This window comes from Eschrichtius robustus, chromosome 9 (genome assembly GCF_028021215.1).
Source record: "Eschrichtius robustus isolate mEscRob2 chromosome 9, mEscRob2.pri, whole genome shotgun sequence".
In the NCBI taxonomy this organism is placed as follows: domain Eukaryota; kingdom Metazoa; phylum Chordata; class Mammalia; order Artiodactyla; family Eschrichtiidae; genus Eschrichtius; species Eschrichtius robustus.
This window is the reverse complement of record NC_090832.1, coordinates 94,412,594-94,439,557: the sequence shown is the minus strand read 5'-3', so window position 1 is coordinate 94,439,557 and position 26,964 is coordinate 94,412,594.

The window sequence follows — 26,964 nt, the reverse complement described above, 5'->3', positions numbered from 1 at the left end:
TCTGAACGAATTTTGTAAGAATTTCTCTCTCTTTCACTGTCTTTGTTTCACGGGTTTTTAAAAGTAATTGATTTTTATAATGGGGTTTAGCTGCTTTTCAGTGCTGTATTTATGCTGCTTTACACCCACTTGACTCACTTACAGAGAGATTTCAATTCATAGGTTTTAAGATTCTTACTAGTCAGATATATTCTTGGGCGGTGAATAGGGGGTGTTGAGTCCCGTTCACTGAGCAAGGAGTAGGTCTTGTCTATTACATATTGGGTTTATTGAACGGTATCTGAGCTAATTTGAAACCCTGGTTTTATGCATCACCCCACCTCACCTTTCCCGTTAAGCAGCCATAGTGTGTTTTCTAAACGTGTGACTCTCTTCTGTTTTGTAATTCAGTTCAAGTGTACCGGTTTTTACATTCCCTCTATAAGTGATACCTTATGATAAGTGTCTTTTTCTGTGTGACTTATTTCACGTAGAATCGTCGTACCTAAATCCACTCATCATGCTGCTAGGAGCCTTATGACGTAGATTTCATGGCTGAGTGATATTCCATTGTACATAAGGGCCACAACTTCTTTATCCATTTTTCTCTTTCCTGGGATATTTAAGGTGTAACGAAGTGGAGGTTCTTGTCAACAGAGCAGCCCTAATCTTTGGGGTGCCTGTGTCTTGCTGATATTTAGTTTTCCCAATTTATACTCCCATGAGTGGAAGTGCCCTATGCTCTCTAAGCTGAGTTTTTTAGATGTATCAAGACACACCGTACACTTCTCCAGAGTGGCTGTGGGCAATTTACATCCCGCCCATCAGCGTAGCAAGGCTCCCGTTTCTCCATGGCCTGTCCTGCATTTCTGGTTTTGACACTTTATTTAGCATGGCCCTTTTGACCGATGGGAAGCGAGACTTCTTTGTAGCGCTGATTTGCCTTTGCAGGTTGCTTGGTTGGCCAAAAAGGGCGTATGGGTTTTTTCCTGAATATATTCAGGAAAAAACGCATACGCCCTTTTTGGCCAAGGGCATCATTTTCGAAGTTTTGCCGCTTTTCCTGTGCTTTAAAGGCGATTCGAATCTCCCTCCTGAAACCTGTTTCCTGCAATTCTGCCTTGCTTTCAAATCCTCTTCGTTGCCTTCCCTCAGTATATTTGTGGACGAGAGTTATCATTTATAACTCTGCAGGTTTGTGAATTGCAGTGCCCCTGAGCTCCATTTTTCAACTCGCTTTCTTGGGAGCTGGCCGCAAAAGCGCAGGATTGCTTCAGGCCCTATTCTCCTTCCGGGCGGCAGGCTGAGCCTGTGGTTAATTCTTCTTCCTGATGGGAAAATAGAGTGAGCTGTGCCTGTCCCAAGACCTAGAGCTAGTCTCTCATTGGTTCCCCCTCTTCCCATTCCTCCTCAGGACAAATAGCAACCTGTACGGAACAGGAGGTTAAAGGTGCTGATTCTCCAAGGAGGAAGATTGCTAGGAAAGCGGCTGGAATGGCGAACCCGAGCACAAGGAGATGAGAAATGAGGTGCGTTTTAGAAACCTTTCCCGATCACACGGTGTACCATCTTCTGGGTTTCTCATGCATGTTTTCGATGTAGGAAGGTGCCCTTGAACCTGGAGATTTGGGACCCATGGGATGGGTACCACGCAGTATTAATTTAAAGGGTCTGCGTTTGCTCACCCAACCTCACCAAACCTCTCAGCCCCAGGAGTGTCCACCCTTATGTCTCAATCAGCTGTGTGTCTAGATATGGTCAATCCAGGTGGCATCACAGCCCCTGAACGAATTTTGTAACAATTTCTCTCTCTTTCACTGTCTTTACTTCACGGGTTTTTAAAAGTAATTGATTTTTATAATGGGGTTTAGCTGCTCTTCACAGCTGTGTGTATGCTGCTTTACACCCACTTGCCTCACTTACAGAGAGATATCAACACATAGGTTTTAAGTTTCTTACTAGTCAGATATATTCTTGGGCGGTGAATAGGTGGTGCTGAGTCCCGTTCACTGAGCAAGGAGTAGGTCTTGTCTATTACATATTGGGTTTATGGAACGGTATCTGAGCTAATTTGAAACCCTGGTTTTATGCATCACCCCAACTCACCTTTCCCGTTAAGCAGCCATAGTGTGTTTTCTAAACGTGTGACTCTCTTCTGTTTTGTAATTCAGTTCAAGTGTAGCGGTTTTTACATTCCCTCTATAAGTGATATCTTATGATAAGTGTCTTTTTCTGTGTGACTGATTTCACGTAGAATCGTCGTACCTAAATCCACTCATCATGCTGCTAAGAGCCTTATGACGTAGATTTCATGGCTGAGTGATATTCCATTGTATATAAGGACCACAACTTCTTTATCCATTTTTCTCTTTCCTGGGATATTTAAGGTGTAACGAAGTGGAGGTTCTTGTCAACAGAGCAGCCCTAAACTTTGGGGTGCCTGTGTCTTGCTGATTTTTGGTTTTCCCAATTTATACGCCCACGAGTGGAAGTGCCCTATGCTCTCTAAGCTGAGTTTTTTAGATGTTTCAAGACACACCGTACACCTCTCCAGAGTGGCTGTTGGCAATTTACATCCCGCCCAACAGCGTAGCAAGGCTCCCGTTTCTCCATGGCCTGTCCTGCATTTGTGGTTTTGACACTTTATTCAGCATGGCCCTTTTGACCGATGGGAAGCGAGACTTCTTTGTAGCGCTGATTTGCCTTTCCAGGTTGCTTGGTTGGCCAAAAAGGGCGTATGCGTTTTTTCCTGAATATATTCAGGAAAAAACGCATACAACCTTTTTGGCCAAGGGCATCATTGTCGAGGTTTTGCCGCTTTTCCTGTGCTTTAACGGCGATTCGAATCTCCCTCCTGAAATCTGTTTCCTGCAATTCTGCCTTGCTTTCAAATCCTCTTCGTTGCCTTCCCTCAATATATTTGTGGACGAGAGTTATCATTTATAACTCTGCAGGTTTGTGAATTGCAGTGCCCCTGAGCTCCATTTCTCAACTCGCTTTCTTGGGAGCTGGCCGCAAAAGCGCAGGATTGCTTCAGGCCCTATTCTGTTTCCGGGCGGTAGGCTGAGCCTTTGGTTAATTCTTCTTTCTGATGGGAAAATAGCGTGACCTGTTCTTGTCCCAACACCTAGAGCTAGTCTCTCATTGGTTCCCCGTCTTCCCGTTCATCCTCAGGACCAATTGCAACCTGTACGGAACAGGAGGTTAAAGGTGCTGATTCTCCAAGGAGGGAGATTGCTAGGAAAGCGGCTGGAATGGCGAACCCAAGCAGAAGGAGATGAGAAATGAGGTGCGTTTTAGAAACCTTTCCCGATCACATGGTGTACCATCTTCTGGGTTTCTGATGCATGTTTTCGATGTAGGAAGATGGCCTTGAACCTGGAGATTTGGGACCCATGGGATGGGTACCACGCAGTATTACTTTAAAGGGTCTGCATTTGCTCACCCAACCTCACCAAACCTCTCAGCCCCAAGAGTGTCCACCCCTATGTCTCAATCAGCTGTGGGTCTAGATATGGTCAATCCTGGTGGCATCACAGCCTCTGAACGAATTTTGTAAGAATTTCTCTCTCTTTCACTGTCTTTGTTTCACGGGTTTTTAAAAGTAATTGATTTTTATAATGGGGTTTAGCTGCTTTTCAATGCTGTGTTTATGCCGCTTTACACCCACTTGACTCACTTACAGAGAGATTTCAATACATAGGTTTTAAGATTCTTACTGGTCAGATATATTCTTGGGCGGTGAATAGGGGGTGTTGAGTCCCGTTCACTGAGCAAGGAGTAGGTCTTGTCTATTACATGTTGGGTTTATGGAACGGTATCTGAGCTAATTTGAAACCCTGGTTTTATGCATCACCCCACCTCACCTTTCCCGTTAAGCAGCCATAGTGTGTTTTCTAAACGTGTGACTCTCTTCTGTTTTGTAATTCAGTTCAAGTGTAGCGGTTTTTACATTCCCTCTATAAGTGATATCTTATGATAAGTTTTTTTTTTTTTTCTGTGTGACTTATTTCACATAGAATCGTCGTATCTAAATCCACTCATCATGCTGCTACGAGCCTTATGACGTAGATTTCGTGGCTGAGTGATATTCCATTGTACATAAGGACCACAACTTCTGTATCCATTTTTCTCTTTCCTGGGATATTTAAGGTGTAACGAAGTGGAGATTCTTGCCAACAGAGCAGCCCTAAACTTTGGGGTGCCTGTGTCTTGCTGATTTTTAGTTTTCCCAATTTATACGCCCATGAGTGGAAGTGCCCTATGCTCTCTAAGCTGAGTTTTTTAGATGTCTCAGGACACACCGTACACCTCTCCAGAGTGGCTGTTGGCAATTTACATCCCGCCCATCAGCGTAGCAAGGCTCCCGTTTCTCCATGGCCTGTCCTGCATTTCTGGTTTTGACACTTTATTCAGCATGGCCCTTTTGACCGATGGGAAGCGAGACTTCTTTGTAGCGCTGATTTGCCTTTCCAGGTTGCTTGGTTGGCCAAAAAGGGCGTATGCGTTTTTTCCTGAATATATTCAGGAAAAAACGCATACAACCTTTTTGGCCAAGGGCATCATTGTCGAGGTTTTGCCGCTTTTCCTGTGCTTTAACGGCGATTCGAATCTCCCTCCTGAAATCTGTTTCCTGCAATTCTGCCTTGCTTTCAAATCCTCTTTGTTGCCTTCCCTCAATATATTTGTGGACGAGAGTTATCATTTATAACTCTGCAGGTTTGTGAATCGCAGTGCCCCTGAGCTCCATTTTTCAACTCGCTTTCTTGGGAGCTGGCCGCAAAAGCGCAGGATTGCTTCAGGCCCTATTCTCCTTCCGAGCGGCAGGCTGAGCCTGTGGTTAATTCTTCTACCTAATGGGAAAATAGAGTGACCTGTGCATGTCCCAAGACCTAGAGCTAGTCTCTCATTGGTTCCCCCTCTTCCCTTTCATCCTCAGGACAAATTGCAACCTGTACGGAACAGGAGGTTAAAGGTGCTGATTCTCCAAGGAGGGAGATTGCTAGGAAAGCGGCTGGAATGGCGAACCCGAGCACAATTAGATGAGAAATGAGGTGCGTTTTAGAAACCTTTCCCGATCACACGGTGTACCATCTTCTGGGTTTCTCATGCATGTTTTCGATGTAGGAAGGTGCCCTTGAACCTGGAGATTTGGGACCCATGGGATGGGTACCACGCAGTATTACTTTAAAGGGTCTGCGTTTGCTCACCCAACCTCACCAAAACTCTCAGCCCCAAGAGTGTCCACCCTTATGTCTCAATCAGCTGTGGGTCTAGATATGGTCAATCCTGGTGGCATCACAGCCTCTGAACGAATTTTGTAAGAATTTCTCTCTCTTTCACTGTCTTTGTTTCACGGGTTTTTAAAAGTAATTGATTTTTATAATGGGGTTTAGCTGCTTTTCAGTGCTGTATTTATGCTGCTTTACACCCACTTGACTCACTTACAGAGAGATTTCAATTCATAGGTTTTAAGATTCTTACTAGTCAGATATATTCTTGGGCGGTGAATAGGGGGTGTTGAGTCCCGTTCACTGAGCAAGGAGTAGGTCTTGTCTATTACATATTGGGTTTATTGAACGGTATCTGAGCTAATTTGAAACCCTGGTTTTATGCATCACCCCACCTCACCTTTCCCGTTAAGCAGCCATAGTGTGTTTTCTAAACGTGTGACTCTCTTCTGTTTTGTAATTCAGTTCAAGTGTACCGGTTTTTACATTCCCTCTATAAGTGATACCTTATGATAAGTGTCTTTTTCTGTGTGACTTATTTCACGTAGAATCGTCGTACCTAAATCCACTCATCATGCTGCTAGGAGCCTTATGACGTAGATTTCATGGCTGAGTGATATTCCATTGTACATAAGGGCCACAACTTCTTTATCCATTTTTCTCTTTCCTGGGATATTTAAGGTGTAACGAAGTGGAGGTTCTTGTCAACAGAGCAGCCCTAATCTTTGGGGTGCCTGTGTCTTGCTGATATTTAGTTTTCCCAATTTATACTCCCATGAGTGGAAGTGCCCTATGCTCTCTAAGCTGAGTTTTTTAGATGTATCAAGACACACCGTACACTTCTCCAGAGTGGCTGTGGGCAATTTACATCCCGCCCATCAGCGTAGCAAGGCTCCCGTTTCTCCATGGCCTGTCCTGCATTTCTGGTTTTGACACTTTATTCAGCATGGCCCTTTTGACCGATGGGAAGCGAGACTTCTTTGTAGCGCTGATTTGCCTTTGCAGGTTGCTTGGTTGGCCAAAAAGGGCGTATGGGTTTTTTCCTGAATATATTCAGGAAAAAACGCATACGCCCTTTTTGGCCAAGGGCATCATTTTCGAAGTTTTGCCGCTTTTCCTGTGCTTTAAAGGCGATTCGAATCTCCCTCCTGAAACCTGTTTCCTGCAATTCTGCCTTGCTTTCAAATCCTCTTCGTTGCCTTCCCTCAGTATATTTGTGGACGAGAGTTATCATTTATAACTCTGCAGGTTTGTGAATTGCAGTGCCCCTGAGCTCCATTTTTCAACTCGCTTTCTTGGGAGCTGGCCGCAAAAGCGCAGGATTGCTTCAGGCCCTATTCTCCTTCCGGGCGGCAGGCTGAGCCTGTGGTTAATTCTTCTTCCTGATGGGAAAATAGAGTGAGCTGTGCCTGTCCCAAGACCTAGAGCTAGTCTCTCATTGGTTCCCCCTCTTCCCATTCCTCCTCAGGACAAATAGCAACCTGTACGGAACAGGAGGTTAAAGGTGCTGATTCTCCAAGGAGGAAGATTGCTAGGAAAGCGGCTGGAATGGCGAACCCGAGCACAAGGAGATGAGAAATGAGGTGCGTTTTAGAAACCTTTCCCGATCACACGGTGTACCATCTTCTGGGTTTCTCATGCATGTTTTCGATGTAGGAAGGTGCCCTTGAACCTGGAGATTTGGGACCCATGGGATGGGTACCACGCAGTATTACTTTAAAGGGTCTGCGTTTGCTCACCCAACCTCACCAAACCTCTCAGCCCCAGGAGTGTCCACCCTTATGTCTCAATCAGCTGTGTGTCTAGATATGGTCAATCCAGGTGGCATCACAGCCCCTGAACGAATTTTGTAACAATTTCTCTCTCTTTCACTGTCTTTACTTCACGGGTTTTTAAAAGTAATTGATTTTTATAATGGGGTTTAGCTGCTCTTCACAGCTGTGTGTATGCTGCTTTACACCCACTTGCCTCACTTACAGAGAGATATCAACACATAGGTTTTAAGTTTCTTACTAGTCAGATATATTCTTGGGCGGTGAATAGGTGGTGCTGAGTCCCGTTCACTGAGCAAGGAGTAGGTCTTGTCTATTACATATTGGGTTTATGGAACGGTATCTGAGCTAATTTGAAACCCTGGTTTTATGCATCACCCCAACTCACCTTTCCCGTTAAGCAGCCATAGTGTGTTTTCTAAACGTGTGACTCTCTTCTGTTTTGTAATTCAGTTCAAGTGTAGCGGTTTTTACATTCCCTCTATAAGTGATATCTTATGATAAGTGTCTTTTTCTGTGTGACTGATTTCACGTAGAATCGTCGTACCTAAATCCACTCATCATGCTGCTAAGAGCCTTATGACGTAGATTTCATGGCTGAGTGATATTCCATTGTATATAAGGACCACAACTTCTTTATCCATTTTTCTCTTTCCTGGGATATTTAAGGTGTAACGAAGTGGAGGTTCTTGTCAACAGAGCAGCCCTAAACTTTGGGGTGCCTGTGTCTTGCTGATTTTTAGTTTTCCCAATTTATACGCCCACGAGTGGAAGTGCCCTATGCTCTCTAAGCTGAGTTTTTTAGATGTTTCAAGACACACCGTACACCTCTCCAGAGTGGCTGTTGGCAATTTACATCCCGCCCATCAGCGTAGCAAGGCTCCCGTTTCTCCATGGCCTGTCCTGCGTTTCTGGTTTTGACACTTTATTCAGCATGGCCCTTTTGACCGATGGGAAGCGAGACTTCTTTGTAGCGCTGATTTGCCTTTGCAGGTTGCTTGGTTGGCCAAAAAGGGCGTATGCGTTTTTTCCTGAATATATTCAGGAAAAACGCATACGCCCTTTTTGGCCAAGGGCATCATTGTCGAGGTTTTGCCGCTTTTCCTGTGCTTTAAAGGCGATTCGAATCTCCCTCCTGAATCCTGTTTCCTGCAATTCTGCCTTGCTTTCAAATCCTCTTCGTTGCCTTCCCACAGTATATTTGTGGACGAGAGTTATCATTTATAACTCTGCAGGTTTGTGAATTGCAGTGCCCCTGAGCTCCATTTTTCAACTCGCTTTCTTGGGAGCTGGCCGCAAAAGCGCAGGATTGCTTCAGGCCCTATTCTCCTTCCGGGCGGCAGGCTGAGCCTGTGGTTAATTCTTCTTCCTGATGGGAAAATAGAGTGAGCTGTGCCTGTCCCAAGACCTAGAGCTAGTCTCTCATTGGTTCCCCCTCTTCCCGTTCCTCCTCAGGACAAATAGCAACCTGTACGGAACAGGAGGTTAAAGGTGCTAATTCTCCAAGGAGGAAGATTGCTAGGAAAGCGGCTGGAATGGCGAACCCGAGCACAAGGAGATGAGAAATGAGGTGCGTTTTAGAAACCTTTCCCGATCACACGGTGTACCATCTTCTGGGTTTCTCATGCATGTTTTCGATGTAGGAAGGTGCCCTTGAACCTGGAGATTTGGGACCCATGGAATGGGTACCACGCAGTATTACTTTAAAGGGTCTGCGTTTGCTCACCCAACCTCACCAAACCTCTCAGCCCCAGGAGTGTCCACCCTTATGTCTCAATCAGCTGTGGGTCTAGATATGGTCAACCCAGGTGGCATCACAGCCCCTGAACGAATTTTGTAAGAATTTCTCTCTCTTTCACTGTCTTTGCTTCACGGGTTTTTAAAAGTAATTGATTTTTATAATGGGGTTTAGCTGCTTTTCAGAGCTGTGTGTATGCCGCTTTACACCCACTTGACTCACTTACAGAGAGATATCAACACATAGGTTTTAAGATTCTTACTAGTCAGATATATTCTTGGGCGGTGAATAGGTGGTGTTGAGTCCCGTTCACGGAGCAAGGAGTAGGTCTTGTCTATTACATATTGGGTTTATGGAACGGTATCTGAGCTAATTTGAAACCCTGGTTTTATGCATCACCCCACCTCACCTTTCCCGTTAAGCAGCCATAGTGTGTTTTCTAAACGTGTGACTCTCTTCTGTTTTGTAATTCAGTTCAAGTGTAGCGGTTTTTACATTCCCTCTATAAGTGATATCTTATGATAAGTGTCTTTTTCTGTGTGACTTATTTCACGTAGAATCGTCGTACCTAAATCCACTCATCATGCTGCTAGGAGCCTTATGACCTAGATTTCATGGCTGAGTGATATTCCATTGTACATAAGGACCACAACTTCTTTATCCATTTTTCTCTTTCCTGGGATATTTAAGGTGTAACGAAGTGGAGGTTCTTGTCAACAGAGCAGCCCTAAACTTTGGGGTGCCTGTGTCTTGCTGATTTTTAGTTTTCCCAATTTATAGGCCCACGAGTGGAAGTGCCCTATGCTCTCTAAGCTGAGTTTTTTAGATGTTTCAAGACACACCGTACACCTCTCCAGAGTGGCTGTTGGCAATTTACATCCCGCCCATCAGCGTAGCAAGGCTCCCGTTTCTCCATGGCCTGTCCTGCATTTCTGGTTTTGACACTTTATTCAGCATGGCCCTTTTGACCTATGGGAAGCGAGACTTCTTTGTAGCGCTGATTTGCCTTTGCAGGTTGCTTGGTTGGCCAAAAAGGGCGTATGCGTTTTTTCCTGAATATATTCAGGAAAAAACGCATACGCCCTTTTTGGCCAAGGGCATCATTGTCGAGGTTTTGCTGCTTTTCCTGTGCTTTAAAGGCGATTCGAATCTCCCTCCTGAAATCTGTTTCCTACAATTCTGCCTTGCTTTCAAATCCTCTTCGTTGCCTTCCCTCAATATATTTGTGGACGAGAGTTATCATTTATAACTCTGCAGGTTTGTGAATTGCAGTGCCCCTGAAGTCCATTTTTCAACTCGCTTTCTTGGGAGCTGGCCGCAAAAGCTCAGGATTGCTTCAGGCCCTATTCGGCTTCCGGCTGGCAGGCTGAGCCTGTGGTTAATTCTTCTTCCTAATGAGAAAATAGAGTGAGCTGTGCCTGTCCCAAGACCTAGAGCTAGTCTCTCATTGGTTCCCCCTCTTCCCGTTCCTCCTCAGGACAAATAGCAACCTGTACGGAACAGGAGGTTAAAGGTGCTGATTCTCCAAGGAGGGAGATTGCTAGGAAAGCGGCTGGAATGGCGAACCCGAGCACAAGGAGATGAGAAATGAGGTGCGTTTTAGAAACCTTTCCCGATCACACGGTGTACCATCTTCTGGGTTTCTCATGCATGTTTTCGATGTAGGAAGGTGCCCTTGAACCTGGAGATTTGGGACCCATGGGATGGGTACCACACAGTATTACTTTCAAGAGTCTGCGTTTGCTCACCCAACCTCACCAAACCTCTCAGCCCCAGGAGTGTCCACCCTTATGTCTCAATCAGCTGTGGGTCTAGATATGGTCAACCCAGGTGGCATCACAGCCCCTGAACGAATTTTGTAAGAATTTCTCTCTCTTTCACTGTCTTTGCTTCACGGGTTTTTAAAAGTAATTGATTTTTATAATGGGGTTTAGCTGCTCTTCACAGCTGTGTGTATGCCGCTTTACACCCACTTGCCTCACTTACAGAGAGATATCAACACATAGGTTTTAAGATTCTTACTAGTCAGATATATTCTTGGGCGGTGAATAGGTGGTGCTGAGTCCCGTTCACTGAGCAAGGAGTAGGTCTTGTCTATTACATATTGGGTTTATGGAACGGTATCTGAGCTAATTTGAAACCCTGGTTTTATGCATCACCCCAACTCACCTTTCCCGTTAAGCAGCCATAGTGTGTTTTCTAAACGTGTGACTCTCTTCTGTTTTGTAATTCAGTTCAAGTGTAGCGGTTTTTACATTCCCTCTATAAGTGATATCTTATGATAAGTGTCTTTTTCTGTGTGACTTATTTCACGTAGAATCGTCGTACCTAAATCCACTCATCATGCTGCTAGGAGCCTTATGACCTAGATTTCATGGCTGAGTGATATTCCATTGTACATAAGGACCACAACTTCTTTATCCATTTTTCTCTTTCCTGGGATATTTAAGGTGTAACGAAGTGGAGGTTCTTGTCAACAGAGCACCCCTAAACTTTGGGGTGCCTGTATCTTGCTGATTTTTAGTTTTCCCAACTTATACGCCCACGAGTGGAAGTGCCCTATGCTCTCTAAGCTGAGTTTTTTAGATGTTTCAAGACACACTGTACACCTCTCCAGAGTGGCTGTTGGCAATTTACATCCCGCCCATCAGCGTAGCAAGGCTCCCGTTTCTCCATGGCCTGTCCTGCGTTTCTGGTTTTGACACTTTATTCAGCATGGCCCTTTTGACCGATGGGAAGCGAGACTTCTTTGTAGCGCTGATTTGCCTTTGCAGGTTGCTTGGTTGGCGAAAAAGGGCGTATGCGTTTTTTCCTGAATATATTCAGGAAAAAACGCATACACCCTTTTTGGCCAAGGGCATCATTGTCGAGGTTTTGCCGCTTTTCCTGTGCTTTAAAGGCGATTCGAATCTCCCTCCTGAAACCTGTTTCCTGCAATTCTGCCTTGCTTTCAAATCCTCTTCGTTGCTTTCCCACAGTATATTTGTGGACGAGAGTTATCATTTATAACTCTGCAGGTTTGTGAATTGCAGTGCCCCTGAGCTCCATTTTTCAACTCGCTTTCTTGGGAGCTGGCCGCAAAAGCGCAGGATCGCTTCAGGCCCTATTCTCCTTCCGGGCGGCAGGCTGAGCCTGTGGTTAATTCTTCTTCCTGATGGGAAAATAGAGTGAGCTGTGCCTGTCCCAAGACCTAGAGCTAGTCTCTCATTGGTTCCCCCTCTTCCCGTTCCTCCTCAGGACAAATAGCAACCTGTACGGAACAGGAGGTTAAAGGTGCTGATTCTCCAAGGAGGAAGATTGCTAGGAAAGCGGCTGGAATGGCGAACCCGAGCACAAGGAGATGAGAAATGAGGTGCGTTTTAGAAACCTTTCCCGATCACACGGTGTACCATCTTCTGGGTTTCTCATGCATGTTTTCGATGTAGGAAGGTGCCCTTGAACCTGGAGATTTGGGACCCATGGGATGGGTACCACGCAGTATTACTTTAAAGGGTCTGCGTTTGCTCACCCAACCTCACCAAACCTCTCAGCCCCAGGAGTGTCCACCCTTATGTCTCAATCAGCTGTGGGTCTAGATATGGTCAACCCAGGTAGCATCACAGCCCCTGAACGAATTTTGTAAGAATTTCTCTCTCTTTCACTGTCTTTGCTTCACGGGTTTTTAAAAGTAATTGATTTTTATAATGGGGTTTAGCTGCTTTTCAGAGCTGTGTGTATGCCGCTTTACAACCACTTGCCTCACTTACAGAGAGATATCAACACATAGGTTTTAAGAGTCTTACTAGTCAGATATATTCTTGGGCGGTGAATAGGTGGTGTTGAGTCCCGTTCACTGAGCAAGGAGTAGGTCTTGTCTATTACATATTGGGTTTATGGAACGTTATCTGAGCTAATTTGAAACCCTTGTTTTATGCATCACCCCACCTCACCTTTCCCGTTAAGCAGCCATAGTGTGTTTTCTAAACGTGTGACTGTCTTCTGTTTTGTAATTCAGTTCAAGTGTAGCGGTTTTTACATTCCCTCTATAAGTGATATCTTATGATAAGTGTCTTTTTCTGTGTGACTTATTTCACGTAGAATCGTCGTACCTAAATCCAATCATCATGCTGCTAGGAGCCTTATGACCTAGATTTCATGGCTGAGTGATATTCCATTGTACATAAGGACCACAACTTCTTTATCCATTTTTCTCTTTCCTGGGATATTTAAGGTGTAACGAAGTGGAGGTTGTTGTCAACAGAGCAGCCCTAAACTATGGGGTGCCTGTGTCTTGCTGATTTTTAGTTTTCCCAATTTATACGCCCACGAGTGGAAGTGCCCTATGCTCTCTAAGCTGAGTTTTTTAGATGTTTCAAGACACACCGTACACCTCTCCAGAGTGGCTGTTGGCAATTTACATCCCGCCCATCAGCGTAGCAAGGCTCCCGTTTCTCCATGGCCTGTCCTGCATTTCTGGTTTTGACACTTTATTCAGCATGGCCCTTTTGACCGATGGGAAGCGAGACTTCTTTGTAGCGCTGATTTGCCTTTCCAGGTTGCTTGGTTGGCCAAAAAGGGCGTATGCGTTTTTTCCTGAATATATTCAGGAAAAACGCATACGCCCTTTTTGGCCAAGGGCATCATTGTCGAGGTTTTGCCGCTTTTCCTGTGCTTTAAAGGCGATTCGAATCTCCCTCCTGAAACCTGTTTCCTGCAATTTTGCCTTGCTTTCAAATCCTCTTCGTTGCCTTCCCACAGTATATTTGTGGATGAGAGTTATCATTTATAACTCTGCAGGTTTGTGAATTGCAGTGCCCCTGAAGTCCATTTTTCAACTCGCTTTCTTGGGAGCTGGCCGCAAAAGCGCAGGATTGCTTCAGGCCCTATTCTCCTTCCGGGCGGCAGGCTGAGCCTGGGGTTAATTCTTCTTCCTGATGGGAAAATAGAGTGAGCTGTGCCTGTCCCAAGACCTAGAGCTAGTCTCTCATTGGTTCCCCCTCTTCCCGTTCCTCCTCAGGACAAATAGCAACCTGTACGGAACAGGAGGTTAAAGGTGCTGATTCTCCAAGGAGGGAGATTGCTAGGAAAGCGGCTGGAATGGCAAACCCGAGCACAAGGAGATGAGAAATGAGGTGCGTTTTAGAAACCTTTCCCGATCACACGGTGTACCATCTTCTGGGTTTCTCATGCATGTTTTCGATGTAGGAAGGTGCCCTTGAACCTGGAGATTTGGGACCCATGGGATGGGTACCACGCAGTATTACTTTAAAGGGTCTGCGTTTGCTCACCCAACCTCACCAAACCTCTCAGCCCCAGGAGTGTCCACCCTTATGTCTCAATCAGCTGTGGGTCTAGATATGGTCAACCCAGGTGGCATCACAGCCCCTGAACGAATTTTGTAAGAATTTCTCTCTCTTTCACTGTCTTTGCTTCACGGGTTTTTAAAAGTAATTGATTTTTATAATGGGGTTTAGCTGCTCTTCAGAGCTGTGTGTATGCCGCTTTACACCCACTTGCCTCACTTACAGAGAGATATCAACACATAGGTTTTAAGATTCTTACTAGTCAGATATATTCTTGGGCGGTGAATAGGTGGTGCTGAGTCCCGTTCACTGAGCAAGGAGTAGGTCTTGTCTATTACATATTGGGTTTATGGAACGGTATCTGAGCTAATTTGAAACCCTGGTTTTATGCATCACCCCAACTCACCTTTCCCGTTAAGCAGCCATAGTGTGTTTTCTAAACGTGTGACTCTCTTCTGTTTTGTAATTCAGTTCAAGTGTAGCGGTTTTTACATTCCCTCTATAAGTGATATCTTATGATAAGTGTCTTTTTCTGTGTGACTTATTTCACGTAGAATCGTCGTACCTAAATCCACTCATCATGCTGCTAGGAGCCTTATGACCTAGATTTCATGGCTGAGTGATATTCCATTGTACATAAGGACCACAAATTCTTTATCCATTTTTCTCTTTCCTGGGATATTTAAGGTGTAACGAAGTGGAGGTTGTTGTCAACAGAGCACCCCTAAACTTTGGGGTGCCTGTATCTTGCTGATTTTTAGTTTTCCCAACTTATACGCCCACGAGTGGAAGTGCCCTATGCTCTCTAAGCTGAGTTTTTTAGATGTTTCAAGACACACTGTACACCTCTCCAGAGTGGCTGTTGGCAATTTACATCCCGCCCATCAGCGTAGCAAGGCTCCCGTTTCTCCATGGCCTGTCCTGCATTTCTGGTTTTGACACTTTATTCAGCATGGCCCTTTTGACCGATGGGAAGCGAGACTTCTTTGTAGCGCTGATTTGCCTTTGCAGGTTGCTTGGTTGGCGAAAAAGGGCGTATGCGTTTTTTCCTGAATATATTCAGGAAAAAACGCATACACCCTTTTTGGCCAAGGGCATCATTGTCGAGGTTTTGCCGCTTTTCCTGTGCTTTAAAGGCGATTCGAATCTCCCTCCTGAAACCTGTTTCCTGCAATTCTGCCTTGCTTTCAAATCCTCTTCGTTGCTTTCCCACAGTATATTTGTGGACGAGAGTTATCATTTATAACTCTGCAGGTTTGTGAATTGCAGTGCCCCTGAGCTCCATTTTTCAACTCGCTTTCTTGGGAGCTGGCCGCAAAAGCGCAGGATCGCTTCAGGCCCTATTCTCCTTCCGGGCGGCAGGCTGAGCCTGTGGTTAATTCTTCTTCCTGATGGGAAAATAGAGTGAGCTGTGCCTGTCCCAAGACCTAGAGCTAGTCTCTCATTGGTTCCCCCTCTTCCCGTTCCTCCTCAGGACAAATAGCAACCTGTACGGAACAGGAGGTTAAAGGTGCTGATTCTCCAAGGAGGAAGATTGCTAGGAAAGCGGCTGGAATGGCGAACCCGAGCACAAGGAGATGAGAAATGAGGTGCGTTTTAGAAACCTTTCCCGATCACACGGTGTACCATCTTCTGGGTTTCTCATGCATGTTTTCGATGTAGGAAGGTGCCCTTGAACCTGGAGATTTGGGACCCATGGGATGGGTACCACGCAGTATTACTTTAAAGGGTCTGCGTTTGCTCACCCAACCTCACCAAACCTCTCAGCCCCAGGAGTGTCCACCCTTATGTCTCAATCAGCTGTGGGTCTAGATATGGTCAACCCAGGTAGCATCACAGCCCCTGAACGAATTTTGTAAGAATTTCTCTCTCTTTCACTGTCTTTGCTTCACGGGTTTTTAAAAGTAATTGATTTTTATAATGGGGTTTAGCTGCTTTTCAGAGCTGTGTGTATGCCGCTTTACAACCACTTGCCTCACTTACAGAGAGATATCAACACATAGGTTTTAAGAGTCTTACTAGTCAGATATATTCTTGGGCGGTGAATAGGTGGTGTTGAGTCCCGTTCACTGAGCAAGGAGTAGGTCTTGTCTATTACATATTGGGTTTATGGAACGTTATCTGAGCTAATTTGAAACCCTTGTTTTATGCATCACCCCACCTCACCTTTCCCGTTAAGCAGCCATAGTGTGTTTTCTAAACGTGTGACTGTCTTCTGTTTTGTAATTCAGTTCAAGTGTAGCGGTTTTTACATTCCCTCTATAAGTGATATCTTATGATAAGTGTCTTTTTCTGTGTGACTTATTTCACGTAGAATCGTCGTACCTAAATCCAATCATCATGCTGCTAGGAGCCTTATGACCTAGATTTCATGGCTGAGTGATATTCCATTGTACATAAGGACCACAACTTCTTTATCCATTTTTCTCTTTCCTGGGATATTTAAGGTGTAACGAAGTGGAGGTTGTTGTCAACAGAGCAGCCCTAAACTATGGGGTGCCTGTGTCTTGCTGATTTTTAGTTTTCCCAATTTATACGCCCACGAGTGGAAGTGCCCTATGCTCTCTAAGCTGAGTTTTTTAGATGTTTCAAGACACACCGTACACCTCTCCAGAGTGGCTGTTGGCAATTTACATCCCGCCCATCAGCGTAGCAAGGCTCCCGTTTCTCCATGGCCTGTCCTGCATTTCTGGTTTTGACACTTTATTCAGCATGGCCCTTTTGACCGATGGGAAGCGAGACTTCTTTGTAGCGCTGATTTGCCTTTGCAGGTTGCTTGGTTGGCCAAAAAGGGCGTATGCGTTTTTTCCTGAATATATTCAGGAAAAACGCATACGCCCTTTTTGGCCAAGGGCATCATTGTCGAGGTTTTGCCGCTTTTCCTGTGCTTTAAAGGCGATTCGAATCTCCCTCCTGAAACCTGTTTCCTGCAATTTTGCCTTGCTTTCAAATCCTCTTCGTTGCCTTCCCACAGTATATTTGTGGACGAGAGTTATCATTTATAACTCTGCAGGTTTGTGAATTGCAGTGCCCCTGAAGTCCATTTTTCAACTCGCTTTCTTGGGAGCTGGCCGCAAAAGCGCAGGATTGCTTCAGGCCCTATTCTCCTTCCGGGCGGCAGGCTGAGCCTGGGGTTAATTCTTCTTCCTGATGGGAAAATAGAGTGAGCTGTGCCTGTCCCAAGACCTAGAGCTAGTCTCTCATTGGTTCCCCCTCTTCCCGTTCCTCCTCAGGACAAATAGCAACCTGTACGGAACAGGAGGTTAAAGGTGCTGATTCTCCAAGGAGGGAGATTGCTAGGAAAGCGGCTGGAATGGCAAACCCGAGCACAAGGAGATGAGAAATGAGGTGCGTTTTAGAAACCTTTCCCGATCACACGGTGTACCATCTTCTGGGTTTCTCATGCATGTTTTCGATGTAGGAAGGTGCCCTTGAACCTGGAGATTTGGGACCCATGGGATGGGTACCACGCAGTATTACTTTAAAGGGTCTGCGTTTGCTCACCCAACCTCACCAAACCTCTCAGCCCCAGGAGTGTCCACCCTTATGTCTCAATCAGCTGTGGGTCTAGATATGGTCAACCCAGGTGGCATCACAGCCCCTGAACGAATTTTGTAAGAATTTCTCTCTCTTTCACTGTCTTTGCTTCACGGGTTTTTAAAAGTAATTGATTTTTATAATGGGGTTTAGCTGCTCTTCAGAGCTGTGTGTATGCCGCTTTACACCCACTTGCCTCACTTACAGAGAGATATCAACACATAGGTTTTAAGTTTCTTACTAGTCAGATATATTCTTGGGCGGTGAATAGGTGGTGCTGAGTCCCGTTCACTGAGCAAGGAGTAGGTCTTGTCTATTACATATTGGGTTTATGGAACGGTATCTGAGCTAATTTGAAACCCTGGTTTTATGCATCACCCCAACTCACCTTTCCCGTTAAGCAGCCATAGTGTTTTCTAAACGTGTGACTCTCTTCTGTTTTGTAATTCAGTTCAAGTGTAGCGGTTTTTACATTCCCTCTATAAGTGATATCTTATGATAAGTGTCTTTTTCTGTGTGACTGATTTCACGTAGAATCGTCGTACCTAAATCCACTCATCATGCTGCTAGGAGCCTTATGACCTAGATTTCATGGCTGAGTGATATTCCATTGTACATAAGGACCACAACTTCTTTATCCATTTTTCTCTTTCCTGGGATATTTAAGGTGTAACGAAGTGGAGGTTGTTGTCAACAGAGCACCCCTAAACTTTGGGGTGCCTGTATCTTGCTGATTTTTAGTTTTCCCAACTTATACGCCCACGAGTGGAAGTGCCCTATGCTCTCTAAGCTGAGTTTTTTAGATGTTTCAAGACACACTGTACACCTCTCCAGAGTGGCTGTTGGCAATTTACATCCCGCCCATCAGCGTAGCAAGGCTCCCGTTTCTCCATGGCCTGTCCTGCATTTCTGGTTTTGACACTTTATTCAGCATGGCCCTTTTGACCGATGGGAAGCGAGACTTCTTTGTAGCGCTGATTTGCCTTTGCAGGTTGCTTGGTTGGCGAAAAAGGGCGTATGCGTTTTTTCCTGAATATATTCAGGAAAAAACGCATACACCCTTTTTGGCCAAGGGCATCATTGTCGAGGTTTTGCCGCTTTTCCTGTGCTTTAAAGGCGATTCGAATCTCCCTCCTGAAACCTGTTTCCTGCAATTCTGCCTTGCTTTCAAATCCTCTTCGTTGCTTTCCCACAGTATATTTGTGGACGAGAGTTATCATTTATAACTCTGCATGTTTGTGAATTGCAGTGCCCCTGAGCTCCATTTTTCAACTCGCTTTCTTGGGAGCTGGCCGCAAAAGCGCAGGATCGCTTCAGGCCCTATTCTCCTTCCGGGCGGCAGGCTGAGCCTGTGGTTAATTCTTCTTCCTGATGGAAAAATAGAGTGAGCTGTGCCTGTCCCAAGACCTAGAGCTAGTCTCTCATTGGTTCCCCCTCTTCCCGTTCCTCCTCAGGACAAATAGCAACCTGTACGGAACAGGAGGTTAAAGGTGCTGATTCTCCAAGGAGGAAGATTGCTAGGAAAGCGGCTGGAATGGCGAACCCGAGCACAAGGAGATGAGAAATGAGGTGCGTTTTAGAAACCTTTCCCGATCACACGGTGTACCATCTTCTGGGTTTCTCATGCATGTTTTCGATGTAGGAAGGTGCCCTTGAACCTGGAGATTTGGGACCCATGGGATGGGTACCACGCAGTATTACTTTAAAGGGTCTGCGTTTGCTCACCCAACCTCACCAAACCTCTCAGCCCCAGGAGTGTCCACCCTTATGTCTCAATCAGCTGTGGGTCTAGATATGGTCAACCCAGGTAGCATCACAGCCCCTGAACGAATTTTGTAAGAATTTCTCTCTCTTTCACTGTCTTTGCTTCACGGGTTTTTAAAAGTAATTGATTTTTATAATGGGGTTTAGCTGCTTTTCAGAGCTGTGTGTATGCCGCTTTACAACCACTTGCCTCACTTACAGAGAGATATCAACACATAGGTTTTAAGAGTCTTACTGTCAGATATATTCTTGGGCGGTGAATAGGTGGTGTTGAGTCCCGTTCACTGAGCAAGGAGTAGGTCTTGTCTATTACATATTGGGTTTATGGAACGTTATCTGAGCTAATTTGAAACCCTTGTTTTATGCATCACCCCAACTCACCTTTCCCGTTAAGCAGCCATAGTGTGTTTTCTAAACGTGTGACTGTCTTCTGTTTTGTAATTCAGTTCAAGTGTAGCGGTTTTTACATTCACTCTATAAGTGATATCTTATGATAAGTGTCTTTTTCTGTGTGACTTATTTCACGTAGAATCGTCGTACCTAAATCCAATCATCATGCTGCTAGGAGCCTTATGACCTAGATTTCATGGCTGAGTGATATTCCATTGTACATAAGGACCACAACTTCTTTATCCATTTTTCTCTTTCCTGGGATATTTAAGGTGTAACGAAGTGGAGGTTGTTGTCAACAGAGCAGCCCTAAACTATGGGGTGCCTGTGTCTTGCTGATTTTTAGTTTTCCCAATTTATACGCCCACGAGTGGAAGTGCCCTATGCTCTCTAAGCTGAGTTTTTTAGATGTTTCAAGACACACCGTACACCTCTCCAGAGTGGCTGTTGGCAATTTACATCCCGCCCATCAGCGTAGCAAGGCTCCCGTTTCTCCATGGCCTGTCCTGCATTTCTGGTTTTGACACTTTATTCAGCATGGCCCTTTTGACCGATGGGAAGCGAGACTTCTTTGTAGCGCTGATTTGCCTTTGCAGGTTGCTTGGTTGGCCAAAAAGGGCGTATGCGTTTTTTCCTGAATATATTCAGGAAAAACGCATACGCCCTTTTTGGCCAAGGGCATCATTGTCGAGGTTTTGCCGCTTTTCCTGTGCTTTAAAGGCGATTCGAATCTCCCTCCTGAAACCTGTTTCCTGCAATTTTGCCTTGCTTTCAAATCCTCTTCGTTGCCTTCCCACAGTATATTTGTGGACGAGAGTTATCATTTATAACTCTGCAGGTTTGTGAATTGCAGTGCCCCTGAAGTCCATTTTTCAACTCGCTTTCTTGGGAGCTGGCCGCAAAAGCGCAGGATTGCTTCAGGCCCTATTCTCCTTCCGGGCGGCAGGCTGAGCCTGGGGTTAATTCTTCTTCCTGATGGGAAAATAGAGTGAGCTGTGCCTGTCCCAAGACCTAGAGCTAGTCTCTCATTGGTTCCCCCTCTTCCCGTTCCTCCTCAGGACAAATAGCAACCTGTACGGAACAGGAGGTTAAAGGTGCTGATTCTCCAAGGAGGGAGATTGCTAGGAAAGCGGCTGGAATGGCAAACCCGAGCACAAGGAGATGAGAAATGAGGTGCGTTTTAGAAACCTTTCCCGATCACACGGTGTACCATCTTCTGGGTTTCTCATGCATGTTTTCGATGTAGGAAGGTGCCCTTGAACCTGGAGATTTGGGACCCATGGGATGGGTACCACGCAGTATTACTTTAAAGGGTCTGCGTTTGCTCACCCAACCTCACCAAACCTCTCAGCCCCAGGAGTGTCCACCCTTATGTCTCAATCAGCTGTGGGTCTAGATATGGTCAACCCAGGTGGCATCACAGCCCCTGAACGAATTTTGTAAGAATTTCTCTCTCTTTCACTGTCTTTGCTTCACGGGTTTTTAAAAGTAATTGATTTTTATAATGGGGTTTAGGTGCTCTTCAGAGCTGTGTGTATGCCGCTTTACACCCACTTGCCTCACTTACAGAGAGATATCAACACATAGGTTTTAAGTTTCTTACTAGTCAGATATATTCTTGGGCGGTGAATAGGTGGTGCTGAGTCCCGTTCACTGAGCAAGGAGTAGGTCTTGTCTATTACATATTGGGTTTATGGAACGGTATCTGAGCTAATTTGAAACCCTGGTTTTATGCATCACCCCAACTCACCTTTCCCGTTAAGCAGCCATAGTGTGTTTTCTAAACGTGTGACTCTCTTCTGTTTTGTAATTCAGTTCAAGTGTAGCGGTTTTTACATTCCCTCTATAAGTGATATCTTATGATAAGTGTCTTTTTCTGTGTGACTGATTTCACGTAGAATCGTCGTACCTAAATCCACTCATCATGCTGCTAAGAGCCTTATGACGTAGATTTCATGGCTGAGTGATATTCCATTGTACATAAGGACCACAACTTCTTTATCCATTTTTCTCTTTCCTGGGATATTTAAGGTGTAACGAAGTGGAGGTTGTTGTCAACAGAGCAGCCCTAAACTTTGGGGTGCCTGTGTCTTGCTGATTTTTAGTTTTCCCAATTTATACGCCCACGAGTGGAAGTGCCCTATGCTCTCTAAGCTGAGTTTTTTAGATGTTTCAAGACACACCGTACACCTCTCCAGAGTGGCTGTTGGCAATTTACATCCCGCCCATCAGCGTAGCAAGGCTCCCGTTTCTCCATGGCCTGTCCTGCGTTTCTGGGTTTGACACTTTATTCAGCATGGCCCTTTTGACCGATGGGAAGCGAGACTTCTTTGTAGCGCTGATTTGCCTTTGCAGGTTGCTTGGTTGGCCAAAAAGGGCGTATGCGTTTTTTCCTGAATATATTCAGGAAAAACGCATACGCCCTTTTTGGCCAAGGGCATCATTGTCGAGGTTTTGCCGCTTTTCCTGTGCTTTAAAGGCGATTCGAATCTCCCTCCTGAATCCTGTTTCCTGCAATTCTGCCTTGCTTTCAAATCCTCTTCGTTGCCTTCCCACAGTATATTTGTGGACGAGAGTTATCATTTATAACTCTGCAGGTTTGTGAATTGCAGTGCCCCTGAGCTCCATTTTTCAACTCGCTTTCTTGGGAGCTGGCCGCAAAAGCGCAGGATTGCTTCAGGCCCTATTCTGCTTCCGGGCGGCAGGCTGAGCCTGTGGTTAATTCTTCTTCCTGATGGGAAAATAGAGTGACCTGTGCCTGTCCCAAGACCTAGAGCTAGTCTCTCATTGGTTCCCCCTCTTCCCGTTCCTCCTCAGGACAAATAGCAACCTGTAAGGAACAGGAGGTTAAAGGTGCTGATTCTCCAAGGAGGGAGATTGCTAGGAAAGCGGCTGGAATGGCGAACCCGAGCACAAGGAGATGAGAAATGAGGTGCGTTTTAGAAACCTTTCCCGATCACACGGTGTACCATCTTCTGGGTTCCTCATGCATGTTTTCGATGTAGGAAGGTGCCCTTGAACCTGGAGATTTGGGACCCATGGGATGGGTAGCACGCAGTATTACTTTAAAGGCTCTGCGTTTGCTCACCCAACCTCACCAAACCTCTCAGCCCCAGGAGTGTCCACCCTTATGTCTCAATCAGCTGTGGGTCTAGATATGGTCAACCCAGGTGGCATCACAGCCCCTGAACGAATTTTGTAAGAATTTCTCTCTCTTTCACTGTCTTTGCTTCACGGGTTTTTAAAAGTAATTGATTTTTATAATGGGGATTAGCTGCTTTTCAGAGCTGTGTGTATGCCGCTTTACACCCACTTGACTCACTTACAGAGAGATATCAACACATAGGTTTTAAGATTCTTACTAGTCAGATATATTCTTGGGCGGTGAATAGGTGGTGTTGAGTCCCGTTCACGGAGCAAGGAGTAGGTCTTGTCTATTACATATTGGGTTTATGGAACGGTATCTGAGCTAATTTGAAACCCTGGTTTTATGCATCACCCCACCTCACCTTTCCCGTTAAGCAGCCATAGTGTGTTTTCTAAACGTGTGACTCTCTTCTGTTTTGTAATTCAGTTCAAGTGTAGCGGTTTTTACATTCCCTCTATAAGTGATATCTTATGATAAGTGTCTTTTTCTGTGTGACTTATTTCACGTAGAATCGTCGTACCTAAATCCACTCATCATGCTGCTAGGAGCCTTATGACCTAGATTTCATGGCTGAGTGATATTCCATTGTACATAAGGACCACAACTTCTTTATCCATTTTTCTCTTTCCTGGGATATTTAAGGTGTAACGAAGTGGAGGTTCTTGTCAACAGAGCAGCCCTAAACTTTGGGGTGCCTGTGTCTTGCTGATTTTTAGTTTTCCCAATTTATAGGCCCACGAGTGGAAGTGCCCTATGCTCTCTAAGCTGAGTTTTTTAGATGTTTCAAGACACACCGTACACCTCTCCAGAGTGGCTTTTGGCAATTTACATCCCGCCCATCAGCGTAGCAAGGCTCCCGTTTCTCCATGGCCTGTCCTGCATTTCTGGTTTTGACACTTTATTCAGCATGGCCCTTTTGACCTATGGGAAGCGAGACTTCTTTGTAGCGCTGATTTGCCTTTGCAGGTTGCTTGGTTGGCCAAAAAGGGCGTATGCGTTTTTTCCTGAATATATTCAGGAAAAAACGCATACGCCCTTTTTGGCCAAGTGCATCATTGTCGAGGTTTTGCCGCTTTTCCTGTGCTTTAAAGGCGATTCGAATCTCCCTCCTGAAATCTGTTTCCTACAATTCTGCCTTGCTTTCAAATCCTCTTCGTTGCCTTCCCTCAATATATTTGTGGACGAGAGTTATCATTTATAACTCTGCAGGTTTGTGAATTGCAGTGCCCCTGAAGTCCATTTTTCAACTCGCTTTCTTGGGAGCTGGCCGCAAAAGCTCAGGATTGCTTCAGGCCCTATTCGGCTTCCGGCTGGCAGGCTGAGCCTGTGGTTAATTCTTCTTCCTAATGGGAAAATAGAGTGAGCTGTGCCTGTCCCAAGACCTAGAGCTAGTCTCTCATTGGTTCCCCCTCTTCCCGTTCCTCCTCAGGACAAATAGCAACCTGTACGGAACAGGAGGTTAAAGGTGCTGATTCTCCAAGTAGGGAGATTGCTAGGAAAGCGGCTGGAATGGCGAACCCGAGCACAAGGAGATGAGAAATGAGGTGCGTTTTAGAAACCTTTCCCGATCACACGGTGTACCATCTTCTGGGTTTCTCATGCATGTTTTCGATGTAGGAAGGTGCCCTTGAACCTGGAGATTTGGGACCCATGGGATGGGTACCACACAGTATTACTTTCAAGAGTCTGCGTTTGCTCACCCAACCTCACCAAACCTCTCAGCCCCAGGAGTGTCCACCCTTATGTCTCAATCAGCTGTGGGTCTAGATATGGTCAACCCAGGTGGCATCACAGCCCCTGAACGAATTTTGTAAGAATTTCTCTCTCTTTCACTGTCTTTGCTTCACGGGTTTTTAAAAGTAATTGATTTTTATAATGGGGTTTAGCTGCTCTTCACAGCTGTGTGTATGCCGCTTTACACCCACTTGCCTCACTTACAGAGAGATATCAACACATAGGTTTTAAGTTTCTTACTAGTCAGATATATTCTTGGGCGGTGAATAGGTGGTGCTGAGTCCCGTTCACTGAGCAAGGAGTAGGTCTTGTCTATTACATATTGGGTTTATGGAACGGTATCTGAGCTAATTTGAAACCCTGGTTTTATGCATCACCCCAACTCACCTTTCCCGTTAAGCAGCCATAGTGTGTTTTCTAAACGTGTGACTCTCTTCTGTTTTGTAATTCAGTTCAAGTGTAGCGGTTTTTACATTCCCTCTATAAGTGATATCTTATGATAAGTGTCTTTTTCTCTGTGACTTATTTCACGTAGAATCGTCGTACCTAAATCCACTCATCATGCTGCTAGGAGCCTTATGACCTAGATTTCATGGCTGAGTGATATTCCATTGTACATAAGGACCACAACTTCTTTATCCATTTTTCTCTTTCCTGGGATATTTAAGGTGTAACGAAGTGGAGGTTGTTGTCAACAGAGCACCCCTAAACTTTGGGGTGCCTGTATCTTGCTGATTTTTAGTTTTCCCAACTTATACGCCCACGAGTGGAAGTGCCCTATGCTCTCTAAGCTGAGTTTTTTAGATGTTTCAAGACACACTGTACACCTCTGCAGAGTGGCTGTTGGCAATTTACATCCCGCCCATCAGCGTAGCAAGGCTCCCGTTTCTCCATGGCCTGTCCTGCATTTCTGGTTTTGACACTTTATTCAGCATGGCCCTTTTGACCGATGGGAAGCGAGACTTCTTTGTAGCGCTGATTTGCCTTTGCAGGTTGCTTGGTTGGCGAAAAAGGGCGTATGCGTTTTTTCCTGAATATATTCAGGAAAAAACGCATACACCCTTTTTGGCCAAGGGCATCATTGTCGAGGTTTTGCCGCTTTTCCTGTGCTTTAAAGGCGATTCGAATCTCCCTCCTGAAACCTGTTTCCTGCAATTCTGCCTTGCTTTCAAATCCTCTTCGTTGCTTTCCCACAGTATATTTGTGGACGAGAGTTATCATTTATAACTCTGCAGGTTTGTGAATTGCAGTGCCCCTGAGCTCCATTTTTCAACTCGCTTTCTTGGGAGCTGGCCGCAAAAGCGCAGGATTGCTTCAGGCCCTATTCTCCTTCCGGGCGGCAGGCTGAGCCTGTGGTTAATTCTTCTTCCTGATGGGAAAATAGAGTGAGCTGTGCCTGTCCCAAGACCTAGAGCTAGTCTCTCATTGGTTCCCCCTCTTCCCGTTCCTCCTCAGGACAAATAGCAACCTGTACGGAACAGGAGGTTAAAGGTGCTGATTCTCCAAGGAGGAAGATTGCTAGGAAAGCGGCTGGAATGGCGAACCCGAGCACAAGGAGATGAGAAATGAGGTGCGTTTTAGAAACCTTTCCCGATCACACGGTGTACCATCTTCTGGGTTTCTCATGCATGTTTTCGATGTAGGAAGGTGCCCTTGAACCTGGAGATTTGGGACCCATGGGATGGGTACCACGCAGTATTACTTTAAAGGGTCTGCGTTTGCTCACCCAACCTCACCAAACCTCTCAGCCCCAGGAGTGTCCACCCTTATGTCTCAATCAGCTGTGGGTCTAGATATGGTCAACCCAGGTAGCATCACAGCCCCTGAACGAATTTTGTAAGAATTTCTCTCTCTTTCACTGTCTTTGCTTCACGGGTTTTTAAAAGTAATTGATTTTTATAATGGGGTTTAGCTGCTTTTCAGAGCTGTGTGTATGCCGCTTTACAACCACTTGCCTCACTTACAGAGAGATATCAACACATAGGTTTTAAGAGTCTTACTAGTCAGATATATTCTTGGGCGGTGAATAGGTGGTGTTGAGTCCCGTTCACTGAGCAAGGAGTAGGTCTTGTCTATTACATATTGGGTTTATGGAACGTTATCTGAGCTAATTTGAAACCCTTGTTTTATGCATCACCCCACCTCACCTTTCCCGTTAAGCAGCCATAGTGTGTTTTCTAAACGTGTGACTGTCTTCTGTTTTGTAATTCAGTTCAAGTGTAGCGGTTTTTACATTCACTCTATAAGTGATATCTTATGATAAGTGTCTTTTTCTGTGTGACTTATTTCACGTAGAGTCGTCGTACCTAAATCCACTCATCATGCTGCTAGGAGCCTTATGACCTAGATTTCATGGCTGAGTGATATTCCATTGTACATAAGGACCACA